The following is a 13,373-nucleotide window of genomic DNA, read 5'->3' as shown; positions in this document are numbered from 1 at the left end:
AGCAACTGTAGCGGTCTCGCGACCGTCACATCTAACGCGCTGGTAAAACTAACCCGTCTGACAGAAAAAAAAAAAACCGGTAGAGATGGCTGCCTACCGATTTCCAAAAGTTTAAGTCCGAGAATTTTACCCACTTCTTTTAGTGAGGGGAAAAAAAAAAACAGTAAACGGTATTAGAGGACTTATTTTATTATTTATTTGTTTTTCAGCCTTCAACTAATGACAAGTAAATTATTTAAATTTACGGAAATAATTCAATTTTCGTAGAAATGCGTTTTTCTCTATTTAATACTCCAGATTTATGAAAACAATAAAAATATGTTTAAGAAGATACTGAAAGCGAATAGTGAATATTGTAGATTACAGACAACTCGATATTAGATGACTAATTCGTGATAATTTTAACTATAGACATAATTGAAGTTTATTTATTTATTTTTTATTTTTTTACTCTTTGAAATAAACAGCAGAAATGTGTTTTTCTCTATTTAATAATCCAGATTTATGGAACCAATAAAAATATGTTTAAGCAGACATCTTTTCAGTCTTTTCGATTGAAAAGACATGAATATTCGATTCTCGCCGTGCGAAAGGAATCTTTATATGGACTTTTTTTTGGGTTGAAGGTGAGTTAGCAGACAAGCGCAATGAGCAGACAAAATTTGCTGATGGCTCGCCTCACGATTTTGCGTGTCATCCTTTACGTGTTATATGTACTTGTTTCGGCAGTACGTATGTTAAAATTGGAACGATACAGAGAAGATTAGCATGGCCCCTGAGCAAGGATGACACGCAAAATGCTCTTGGCTGGCGTAGTGTAGATAATGGATAGTTATGAAGTGGGTAAATGGAGGATTAGGAAAGTAATGGTGGCTGTGTGGTGGAGTGCTCTCCTGCAAAATGAGTCCTTGGAGATGTCATCTAATAATAATAATAATAATATTTGAAAATGTTATATATATTTAATTCATATATAGTTAATATATCGGTATAAGTTTATTTAAAACGAAATATAAATTGAAATGTATTTAAAATGCAAAAATATAATGATAAAGGCGCACAAGCTCGACAATGAGGTTCGTTATAAATGGTCCGTTGGCTCCAAGACGATGGTTACAGGTTAATATACTTTAAAAAAATAATAATTAAATATTAAGAAATCTAATATTTTGTTAGCTTCTATACTCATTTATCATGTGGAAAATGTAATATTTTCTTTTTCTTTCTTCCCCTTTTTTACATCGCACGTACATGTTCCATTGTTTACAATAATATGTGGCCTGATATAACTTCTTGGAAAGATTTTTGTGTCTTCTAGAAAGATGCTTCACCTCTGCGTTAAGCTAGATTTTTTATCCGAGAGGACGGCATTTCCACTTTAGTTAGGGTTCGAATTCCATAGTGGCACGGATGTGTGTAATGTAAATGCACAGGATTTTATTACTAGCGTGAGCCCACCGCCCTACTAAGCGGAAGCCTGAAATGGCCTGATAATAAAGTACCATGTTTGGTTTCTAGAATTCCTGGATTATCTTACTTTGAGCTTACCAGCAATACTAAAGTGATATTTGAGTGAGTATTTGAGTGAGTAAGACTGTTATAAAAAAAAATAGATCAGCAGGAGATTATTAGGATTAAAAATTGAAACTATGATAAAATCACGAGAAAACAAAAAAGAAAGCATTTTAAAATAATGTAATTCAGGAATTGAAATTTTGCGAGCTTATTTTCGTATCATGTCAACTGTGCTGGAGTTTTTTTACATTACCAGTATGAACCTGAAATCTCTCTCATTTGAACTTCGATTTACTTTAATTGTTTCGGTTTTAAAGTATTGCTCATTTAGCGGTTACTTCTTAAACTTGCTCCACGCTTCTCTTTCCTATTGGCGGGATTAACTCTGATTACTGTTTCTCTCAGACTCACTCGTGAAAATAAGAATTTATTCTTAGTGCCTTGAAACATTAGGGGGGCTTATCGTCTCAATTAACTCGGTTCGTTGTTGAAGCACAGGAGAAGCAGTGTCGGCAGACGAAAGGGAAAGAATATCTTAATGGGAACCACTTAGTGTTGACTCTTATTGGACAACACACAATTTGTAAAAGTCATTAACTTATGGCTTACCGTCTTTCCACAGATTTCTTTTGTCTTTCTTGAGGAAACGAATTCTTGAGAAACGAATAAGCATCGTGTCCAGCGGACTAATTGAGTGGGCGGAGACCCTTACCAAGCCCATTGCGCTAAGTGTATAGCAACGAGTTGGATGTAACAACCGAACTTCAACTTCACCACAGAAAACAAAGCACCGCATTCCTCAGCTAGTGATGCAATAATCTCGATGCTACGTTGTATTAAGCTTTCGACTACGCACTAGCAATAGCCACATAATAAGAATTCTTCTTAAATTATTGTGCATTAAATATATTTATGTACATGTTTAAACTAGTGGTAGATATAATTTAATTTTAGAGAGGCGATCAGTAAATATTTATCGGATTTAGAATCGTGTTCTATTCATAAAAATTACTTCAATATTTCACTTAACATTTATCTGAGTTTCACTCGTACAACTATAAAATTGTTTTAATATTAATTATAATTAAAATATGATGATTGCTTTATTCTTTGTTCTTTAATTTTTTTAACCAACAAGTTAACTTTTTTTTTATTTTAGCTAAGATTTCTTGGGAGGAGAAAAGCAATAATAATGAAGTTCTCCTCTCCTCTCTTCCAGCTGGAAGACTCGGAGATGCAGCATATTCTAAAACTATTTTCCCCCATCGTTTTCATAGTATCATTGACCTATGTTAAAAGAGTAAATATTGCAAGGTTATTTATTAAGTTATGTTTGGGATGAACCACGTGCCCTCATTTAAAGGAAACAGAAAAGTAAAAAATCGTGCGATTTTATGCTATTTTTTTATTATTTATTTTATGTATTTATTTTCTGTGCATTGGTTATTGCAGAAAACAGGTTCTATCATTCGTTATGGAGTTCCGCGTCCTATCCTTGTTAATGTAGGTGTGGAAAACTCAATTAATGCGGAGAACTTGCAATTCTTGAATCAGATTTTCTCGATTCTACAACTTCCATTGATTGAAATTCAAATTTTTAATATCCATATCAAGAAAGGCTGTAGATCTGTCGCGCATTTCATTATGTCCATGAATTATTTATGTTGTTTGGCAGGTTTGTATGTTTGCATGATCTAAATCTAAATTTGCATGATCATTATTCCGAGATTTAGGATCACTGCCATCCCTGTATAAGACCATCTTACTCAGCTTGATCTCAAAAATCTCTTATAAAGATTATTTGTATACTACGACGGAATTAGGAATGTTTTCATATTCTAATTATAAAAACTTGAAACCAAACTTTTTTATGTAAAATATTCAATACTTCATTATTGATATTATTGTTTTTCTGAGTCGGTTTTTCACCATTGCAATTAACTACAGTTTCTTTATTTGAGAATACGACACTGGAAAAGTATCTTAATGACGCCGAACATAAATTTTAAAATGGAAGAGGAGAAGTTTGATGCAGATTTCCTTAATGAAATAAATAAATATACTGCGCCTTATACTAGAGAGAGAGAGAGAGAGAGAGAGTAATTGCTTTATGCACGTTATGTTTCTCAAAAAGGAGACATTCCCCTCCCCCCATTTTATATAACTCAGCATACCTCCCTCTACGGGTTCACCGATATGAGTACTGTAGTTCGGAGATCATAATGGTAGAGTCATTAGTCTTGTGTTTATTGTAGAACTTGCCACTGGGCTTCTCAGTCGTGCGTAAAGGGGGAGATATCGGTTGGAAATAAAGTGAGGTAAGAGTTTCCTTTTATGTTGGTATGAAATTAATAAGTATAAAAGGAAAAAAGTTAGGTAGGATCGCCCTAGAATTCACTTAAGACAATACCACCTAACCTAACTGATTTTAGTAATGATCGCAAGTGAGCGAAGTTTACATGCATTGCATCAATTTGATATAATTCTTAAAAAAAAAAAAAAACGAAGACAAAGTGACATTCTCATTAAGCCATTCTTAAAGTAATTATTGAGTAATTTATTGAAATTATGACAAAAAAAAAAGAAAAATCAGTTAATTGATTATCTTTTTTTATCGAGTACAAAGTTTTATTCATCAAATATTACACGAAACGAGCCTTCAATAACGAAGACTTCAACTATCGCAAAAGTTGTTACCCCCAGGAAATTGAACGAATGGGAGATTCCAGAATATGAGCAACGGTGAGAATGTTGTGAGCTATAAATGTTTAATACGAAAGTGCATTTAACACAGCCACCATAGTAATTCATGAAATGTTCCGTTCGTGAAGCAACAACAGTTATATTTTATTTTCATGACCCTCCTTTTGGGATGTAGAAACGTGAAAGAAAGGACAGCCTCAATATAAGCACATTAAAATGAAAGGTATTTCCACGAAATATATTTATTTGGTACATATACTTTGCTGGAACTGCATACGATTATTTACATAAAGAGGGGAACCCTTATAACAGCGCAAAACGTTCGATCCGTAAATGCTCCGGCATTTTATATATTCGAATTTTATTTCTTTAAGAATAAAAATAAAATATTCTTTCCTATCGAACAAGTTTTATAGTTATTTTAATAAAAAAAAATCATAACAACATGAATTAAATTCACCAATTCGAGACGTCATTCAGACTTGTGACTCCCTTCATTTTACAACCAGTCATTTTACTCTCCCACTCAGAAACGTCTGTTGCTTGACGCGTACAAGTAATAATAGTCGCGCAAAGTATACGGTATAAGTTGCTTAATAATTAATGTTAACTGGGATTAGGCAATCTTTCTTCTTACGAAACCTGATCTGGGGGGTATTAACTCATATTAAATAGAAAATATCACATATGGCTTTTAGTTAATTGTAAAATTAAAATAACAATAGACCAACGATCTATAAAAATCAAACACCTCTAGAGATCACAAGGCAACTACTTTTGGTGCAGTTTTTCGATGTGCGTGTGTGTGGCGGAGGAGATGCATTCTAACCACTCACCGGATTCCTAAGCATGTCGTTTTTTTTTTTTTTTTTAAATTAACAACAGAAAAAGAGACGATAGTATTAGTGGCCTACCCTTATAATATTACTACGTAACGTTGTAAGGGTAGATTATTAGGGTTGTTACTTGAAAGTTTCAAGATCAAACTTCCAAGTAAAATTCGAAACTTGGGCTTTTCATTCTGAAGTATTCTGAAATATATGAAGGTGAAAGCATGGAATTTATTAATTATTAACAACGAATGTGTACATTAATGATTGCAGTTTTAAAAAATTCGGATTAGAGATATAAACATGAAATACGTTGTCAAAAAAATAGAAAATTTTTAGAAAATAGAAAATGAAAAAGCAGGTTGATGTAGTTATTTTGAAGTTGAGTTTTGAATTCATATCACTCACTCAACCCTACACACAGGAGCGGGTTGCAAAAATCTGTCTTATGCTGAGTCTCACATGAAAGATGTCTTCCTTAATGGGAAATATGAGAAAGACCTCCAGAGGACAGGAATTTGGTTGTAGATCTGAAGCTGGATAGTGAAAGGGATGTTGATCGGTAATTGCTTTTGTGTTTACAGACTTAAGGTTGAGTGAAGAAGTGCTGATAACCACTTCAACAAAATAGGCCTTATAGAAAAAGCATAAGAAACATTTTGCTTATAAAGTGTGTGTGTGTGTGTGTGTGTGTGTGTGTGTGTGTGTGTGTGTGTGTGTGTGTGTGTGTGTGTGTGTGAGAGAGAGAGAGGGGGAAGTTATCGTTTAATTGTACTAGTTTTTTGATAGCGTCAGGTACATTCAAGGAAGTTTTGGTGCATCATCTCCGGTATGGAAATAGTATTCTAAAATACATGAGTTAGTAAATTAACTTATGCAGTGTTAAAAGTTGTACAGGTGACATTGTCACTACAACGGAGAACGTCACTTAGTTATTTGAAGGGTCCGAGAGAGAGAAAGAGAGGGGGGAGAATGGATGGATAGATACTTCTATGGCGAAGAACTACTACAAAAATAACTTTCTCTAAGTGAAAAACTTGAGCTTGTCGACAGATCTGGGTATTATCAGCTACAACTGCAGATGAAGCGTTATTTGGAGAAAAAGACAGGGGTGCGTTTTTTTTTTTTTTTGGTGCTGAAATTAATGAGGTTGTTTTCTCGTCATTGAAGAAATGAAGAAGACATGGGATAAACTGTCAAGAGCAAAATTATGGACTGAATTTAATTAGGTAAAAGAGCGTGATTTATATATTAGAGGAAGAGTATGGTGTATGATAAAAACACAAAATCCTGGTGTACTCTGGCATTAAGGGAAACATTTAAACAGAAACATTTATTTATATTTTAAAACGTGTCCGGAGAGAAAACTGGCAATCCGACTGCATATCTGCAAGAGGCGGAAGATAAACCATAAGATGACAGTTTGTCAGTTTAGGAAGTAGAAACCTATGCAAAGCTGGATCAAAAGTCTTCTAATGTCGAGAAAGACCAAATGATTTTGTCCAAACTTTTCCACGGTTTCTATAAAAAATGAAGCCACTGTGTTGGAGTTCATATTGGTCGTTGATTAATTAGTAGGTGTATTAATATTCAAAATTCTTCGCAGCTTGTGAAGAAGTCGACCATTTACATCTCCTCCATTACTTTTTCAGAGAACCGAGTTGAATGCAATGGGAGAAGAGTTTAATGGCTTAATTTCATTTTGAATTTTGGAATGGACTGAATGTAAGTTTACTTCTGTGTTCTACGTCAGTTGCCGATTAGGACTAGAAGACTTATTGGCATCCAAACTATTAAAGATCCTTCTGGTGCCTTTCTTGTGAAAAATCAGAACGGAACATTCGATGAACTGCTTTTTCGTATCATGGGAGATGATTTGTCTTGGGCATATATATATGTGCTGTAGGCGTAGAATGATGCCAGGAGGATAACTTTATTTTGGTATGATGTTTCAAAAGTATCGTGTGTGTGTGTGTGTGTGTGTGTGTGTGTGTGTGTGTGTGTGTGTGTGTGTGTGAGAGAGAGAGAGAGAGAGAGAGAGAGAGAGAGAGAGAGAGAGAGATTGGAAGCAAATATAGGCAGAAATTTCGTCAAGGGACTAACGGGTGACTGTCGTTTGATATGAAGCAAGTTGACTACATGTGGCAATTTCCAAGTCATATTTGGATTTGATGTTTTTTTTTTTTTTTTTTTTTTGTTGCTTGTTTGTTGCAGCTGTTGACAGGTACACCGTAAACCGAACGTGGAACCTGAGTATTTGTCTCGAGTCAGTTCTGCTATGCTGATGTTTTTCTTTGAAATGATTTACCATACGTATTGGAGAATCAGTGTCTTAGCAGCTGTGGGTTGAATTGAGTTGATCGACACTAATAAAAACTATTTGAGCAAGAGTTGGGTGCTTGGATCAGAAGAGTAGATGCAGTAATCCAAATATGAGAATTAGTAAAATCTAGGAGATCTTCCCGTTTGGCATCATCATAGCACCAAATGGCATAAGATGGAATGTCAGGAAAGAATGTTCCTTGGAAAATGAAGTGTTAGCCGAGGTTTTGAACTCAGATATTGAGAGGGGAGCTGATATCCACAATATATTTATTTGGAAGAAGATCTGATTTTTTCTAAAAGATGGTGGGAAGATTTTGAGGATTTTCTGGTAGTCTGGTGGGTAAGTAAACAACTTGCATTAGGTTATCGCCTCCAGAAATTACTTCGGCTTGATCAGTGGAAAGGAAAATAGTGTTAATAGCTGATATTGACGTCCAAAGGAAGATGCCCTCCCTGGTGAGAGTTTTTGCTGAAAAATAAATATTTTTTTGTTAGTAGTTCTTTTTCTTTTCTTTTAGTTTATTGTTTCAAGTAATATTCTAACTGCAAGTTTTTCATAAAATTCTCTGAAACAACAAAACAACAACAACAACAAAAAAAAAACCGTTAATGACCTTGAATTTATTTATTACCATAATAATATCGATTTTCATAGGATATTACGAGATACTCGTAAAATAGGAGGACAGTGATAATACTATAATATACTGTATTATGATAAGCGTAGAAATATATTATGACGGTACAACCTAATGTTTTTTGTGCTTACAAAAATATCTTCAGCTGAGGATCCTATTGTCAATAGCTTATAACAGTTATAAGTAGTCATCTTCAGGTGCATCTATATATTCCAAACTGACACTGAAGATTACTAGAAACGAATAATCTTTATAAGCGTTTTTCAACTGAAATTGAGTTAGCCGGCCTCATACGAAGGTGGAAGTTTTTTTCCTCCAGGAATGTTGGGTTTTCATCCTGCATAACAGGCAGGCCGGCCAGAAGCAGATGTTGTTGACCTAATTAAATATACCATTGAGTCCCAATGATGTTTTTCAGTGTAAAGACTGTTTCGCTAAAGAACTCTTTATTGTTCTTTATTTGCAATTGTCTATTCCCATATCATGTGTACGAGTAGGTTGAGGTTATGGCCTCTTAATCGTAGATAATTTTTTCAGCAGATCCTACATTTATTTCATCAGTTCTGTTTAACCGTCACTAACCTTATTTAAATTAAGGGGTATTAAATCCCACATTGTTTCAAAACCGAATAAGAAACTCAAAGATTGGAATCAAAGAGTTTCATGCCGAATATAGTAAACTATAAAAGTATCGGCAGATACTAGCGTAAGCCAAAGCACGTAGTACAAACTAGGGCAAGCAACTCGTGGCAAAGGCGGGTAAAGCTCTGATCACTATTCTTAGTATTTCCCATAATGTAAAAACACATCTCCTAGGAGATGTTATACATTTTGGTGGAAGGTTAGACTGGACCGGTTTCGACCTTTATTGAGGTCTCATCAGTAGGGATCCCAGATACATTGGAAAAAATACGGGACACTTATGAGTCATAAGTGTCCCGTATTTTTCCTGCCATGTTCGACGCTAAACAAGCCACCACAAACCGTACACTCCACTTTATCTGTTCTCGCTCAATTTAGTAGATTTTTTTTTAAAAACGGAAATTGAGTTTTTAAAGCGTCTGTATAATCACACTTCCTTTTCGGCATTTTCAACGTTCAACACAGGAGAATTGCAAAACTATTGAAAAACAGGGCCACAGGAGAATTGAAAAACTATACATTTTAACAGCAGCCGTACAGTAATTAATGCTCTGCAAGCACCAACCTGTTTCTCTCGGAGCAAGCTTCTAAAATGGCGTGGGTCAAGCGGACCGTTCCGTGCTATTTAAAGCTGAGCCAATATTACGGCACACGCCAAAATGTCAATGCACATGCGCACTGTTCTAACGAACTTATCATTGTTGCAGTGTTACTATCACTCGCCTTGAGAAAATAACAACGCGTCTAGAGTGCCCTGTAATGACGGAGAGCGATGTCTGTAATAGAATAGTAAATTGTAACTCATCGATTTTGTTATTCAGTCTTGAACTCTAAAATACAGGATAAAAAGCTGTCCCGAAGAGTTTTCTCGGGACAACGGGACGCATTAGCCAAAAACGGGACGATCCCGTATTTTACCGGACGTCTGGGATCCTTACTCATCAGCGAGTAGCTAGACCACATAGGTACCAAAGGGTATAGTGAAAAGAACTTATATACTCTGCTATACGAGTTGTCAAACAGGTGCACCCATTAAATTACTTAAATAAAGAGCCAATATGATGCCTATTTGGCTCTTTATTTAAGTAATTCACTAACCTTCATTCGAATAGGAAGTACACAGCTTGTCAAACGCGCCGCTTTCTCATGATAAGATTTTATTAACAGAAATGCAATGTTGTCACAAAGTTATATCAAACATGTTTTAAAAAATTCGACATCAGCTCTGACATGTGTTTGGTTATAAGTTTTGTATGAAATCACTTCTTGAAATCAGTTCTGCACATCTTTGGAAATGAATCAGGAATGGTTTTATCCTCTTTAATAATGGATATACAGTATTTTTAAAACATAATAAGAAAGCCATGTACTCGCTTCAGCCTAATTTTCGTGCATCAACGCTATCATTCACATGCCACAACTGATTTACCGTATTTTCCATGGACCACGAGAATGATTACTAAATGGCATTATTTATTTATTTATTTATTTATTACATTACCAAATGAAATAGAACGAATGTTTTATGAGAGTAATATCTCTCGTTCATTTTTATTACAGTAGTACTATCAAGTTTTACACCAGTATCGAACCTAATCTCTTAAACTGAAATTCTCGATATTTGAACATAGGAACGGAATATTCGTATAACACACATGCAAGGGACGCTACTGTAACTTAGCATTCATTAGCCAGTAAATACCAATCGAATAAACCAGGACACAATATTGAAAATTATTGGTCAAAACAGTATAGCTGAAGGACCCATAACAGATGAGCTGTCGCTCTTGGACAAAATGATTGTTACGTTGAAACTTAACAGCTATGCCTGAACCACAATTACTAGGAATAGCCATTTCAAATGAACTCATTTGGAGAACATTGGCTTGTGAATTTGGAATATTAGATACATGACAGTTCCATTACTCGGTTAGTTAAGGTTTGCTGCCACTCTCTCGAAAATAGCTTAATAATTAAAATGTGGGGAGTCGGAAGGCTATAAAGCATAGCTGTCAAATCCACTAATTACAGTTTGGATAAAAATCGCTTAGCATACGTTTGTTTATAATTTGTGTAATAAAAAAGAATATTTATTCCTATATTTTCCACAGGAAGAATTTAAAAAAAAAGCTATAATAGCTCATAATTATTGATAATTACTCCACTTTTTGCATTAATACTATCCTTTGGCAACTGGAGAAACGATCAACTACCTTCGAGGCCCATCGAACTGATCTTCAGGGCAATACAATTCCATCTTTAATGCAGGAAAATAAAAATATTCTCAGTCCCTCTCTTAAGAGGAGACTCATCTTGATGACGCAGTAGTAAGATAACTAAAGTGGAAGACACGATGTAGGGAAAAGTCAGTGATGAAAGTCTTGGTTAATCCTCTGAATGAGAAAGTCAAGACTTCTGTTCCAGAGTCCCGAAGAAGCCCCCAAATGTATTTCTTGAAAATGTCTCGAATCCGAATTGGCATTTCTTCACAATTTGCTGACTAACATTGTTCGATATTATAATTGATCATAATTATTATAATTGATTAGCCTAGGAAAATAATAATTTTCTTCTTGTGTTATATTAAATAAAATAGAAATTTAATAATGCATGAAATTCGACGTAATATCAATAAAAATAATTTTCCTTTACAAAATTACGAAAACCCTAAAGTTGCTCGAGAGTGGAGTTTTCATAATACAGTCATCCCTAGACTTACGTCTGTTCGAGTTACGTCCTTTCGAAGATATGCCGTAATCCCATAAGAGAATATATAACATTTTCGATTACACTTTCGCACAAGACGCAAGCGAGCATAAAGTAAAAAGGTTTTTATTTATCAACCATGCAGTAACAACCTCCCTCAGCAGTCGGCACTTGGTTTCAACGGTTCCTCTGTTGATTTTGTGTTTGAAAAATATGTTATTTGTGTATTTATCGTTAATTATTTCGCGATATTTTGTGCAACATGGTCCCTACATGCCCAATTAAAAAAAATAGTGAAGAATCACATAAAAAGAGGCGAGCAATTGATCTTGAAACGAAGTTGCAAGTTATAAAGCAACATGAAGATGATAAGCCAATCAGTGTGATCGCGCATGACTTCGGATGGTCTCATTCTACAGTGATGGCCATTTTGAAAAATAAGGATAAAATCATAGAGGCTGTGAAACGATCTACTTCCATTAAGTCGGCGATAGTGACAAAGCAACGACAAGGTTCTATCAGTGATTGGAAAAGCTACTTCCATCATGCATAGAGGACCTGAACCAAAAGCGCATACCCCTTAGCACTATGACCATAACCGCTAAGGCACTAAGTCTCTTCAACATTTGAAAGAGAAAGCAGGGCCCGATTACGACTCCGAATTCAACGCTTCTTCCAGTTGACTAATGAGATTCAAGAACCGTTTTGCGCTGCATAATGTGAACATGTATGGTGAATCCACAAGTTCTGATGAGAAGGTTGCCAAGGAGAGTTTGAGGAGAAGTTAGATAAAATTATTACGGAGAAAAATTATTTGCTACAGCAAATATTTAATATGGATTAGACCTCCTTGTTTCGGAAAAAAATGCCCTAGCGGACTATTCATCCACAAAAAGCTAAAATCTCTGCCTGGTTTCAAAGCTCTTAAAGATCATGTTACGATTCTGTTAGTGGGTAATGTGGCTGGATATTAACTGAAACCATTTGTGATATGGCACAGTGAGAATCCATGAACCTTCAAAAACATTAGGAAGCATACTCTTCCAGTTCATTAGTGAAGATATAAGAAGTCGTGGATGTTTCAAAAATTGTTTGCGGATGGCTTAATCAACTGTAATGCGAGTGAAATTGAAATTATTGTATGAAAGAAAAATGTAGAATTTAAAATTTTATTAATTCTAGATAATGCTCCAGGTCATCCATCTTATATCGGTGATCTTCATCAAGTTCAAGGTCATATTTCTCCCACCAAACACTACTTCATTGATCCAACGGATCAAAGAGTAGTGTTTAAGGTTTATTATCTACGGAGAACGTTTTCACAAGCCATTTTTGCTAATGAAGAAAACGACCAGACTCTCATGCAATTCTGGCAAGCATTCGATATTTATCATACTATTAAAAATATTGCTAGAAGTTTATTCCCACTTGGTTAGGCTATAAATTATATATTTAGTTTAATCCTTTATCCAAGTGTAAGCAAAGAAAGTTTGCGCCTGAAGTATCTTTAGGACTGGGGCAACTCGTGGCAAAGGTGGACTAAGTTCTCATCACTTTCCTTAGTATCCCATAATGCAAATCACATCTCCTTGCGGATGTATAATCTATGCATTATGGGAAGAATCACTACCCAGACCGGTTTCGACCTTTATTGATGTCTCTTCAGTGGGAGCCAGATCCAGAGGTGATACCAAAGTTGAAGCAATGCAGAACTCATACTTCCATATGCCAGTTGCCAAAAGGTGTCACACCTTATTATTAAATTACTCTGGATTAGAGAAAGATGTTGGAAGATTTTTTCCACTTGGTTAGACTATAAATTATATATTTAGTTTAATCCTTTATCCAAGTGTAAGCAAACAAAGTTTGCGCCTGAAGTATCTTCAGGACTAGAGCAACTGGAAATATGAGTTCTGCATTGCTTCAACCTTGGTATCACTCTGGGTCTGGCTCCCACTGAAGAGACCTCAAGAAAGGTCGATACGGTCTGGGTAGTGACCCTTCCCATAATGCA

General features: G+C 35.2%; 1 non-coding gene across 1 annotated transcript; it reads left to right on the top strand.

Moving 5' to 3' along the window:
* The first annotated feature begins 713 nt into the window (after window positions 1–713).
* LOC150094485 (U6 spliceosomal RNA) lies at window positions 714–821 on the top strand. Its single transcript, XR_016550275.1, has one exon. It is a non-coding gene; the product is annotated as a U6 spliceosomal RNA (small nuclear RNA).
* The last annotated feature ends 12,552 nt before the right edge of the window (window positions 822–13,373 follow it).

The sequence above is a fragment of the Typopeltis vanoorti genome, chromosome 22 (assembly GCF_054136105.1).
Source record: "Typopeltis vanoorti isolate ZY-2024b chromosome 22, IOZ_Tvanoo_1.0, whole genome shotgun sequence".
Taxonomy (NCBI): domain Eukaryota; kingdom Metazoa; phylum Arthropoda; class Arachnida; order Uropygi; family Thelyphonidae; genus Typopeltis; species Typopeltis vanoorti.
Note: the sequence above shows the minus strand (reverse complement) of the source record. Positions and strands in the feature narration are given on the sequence as shown.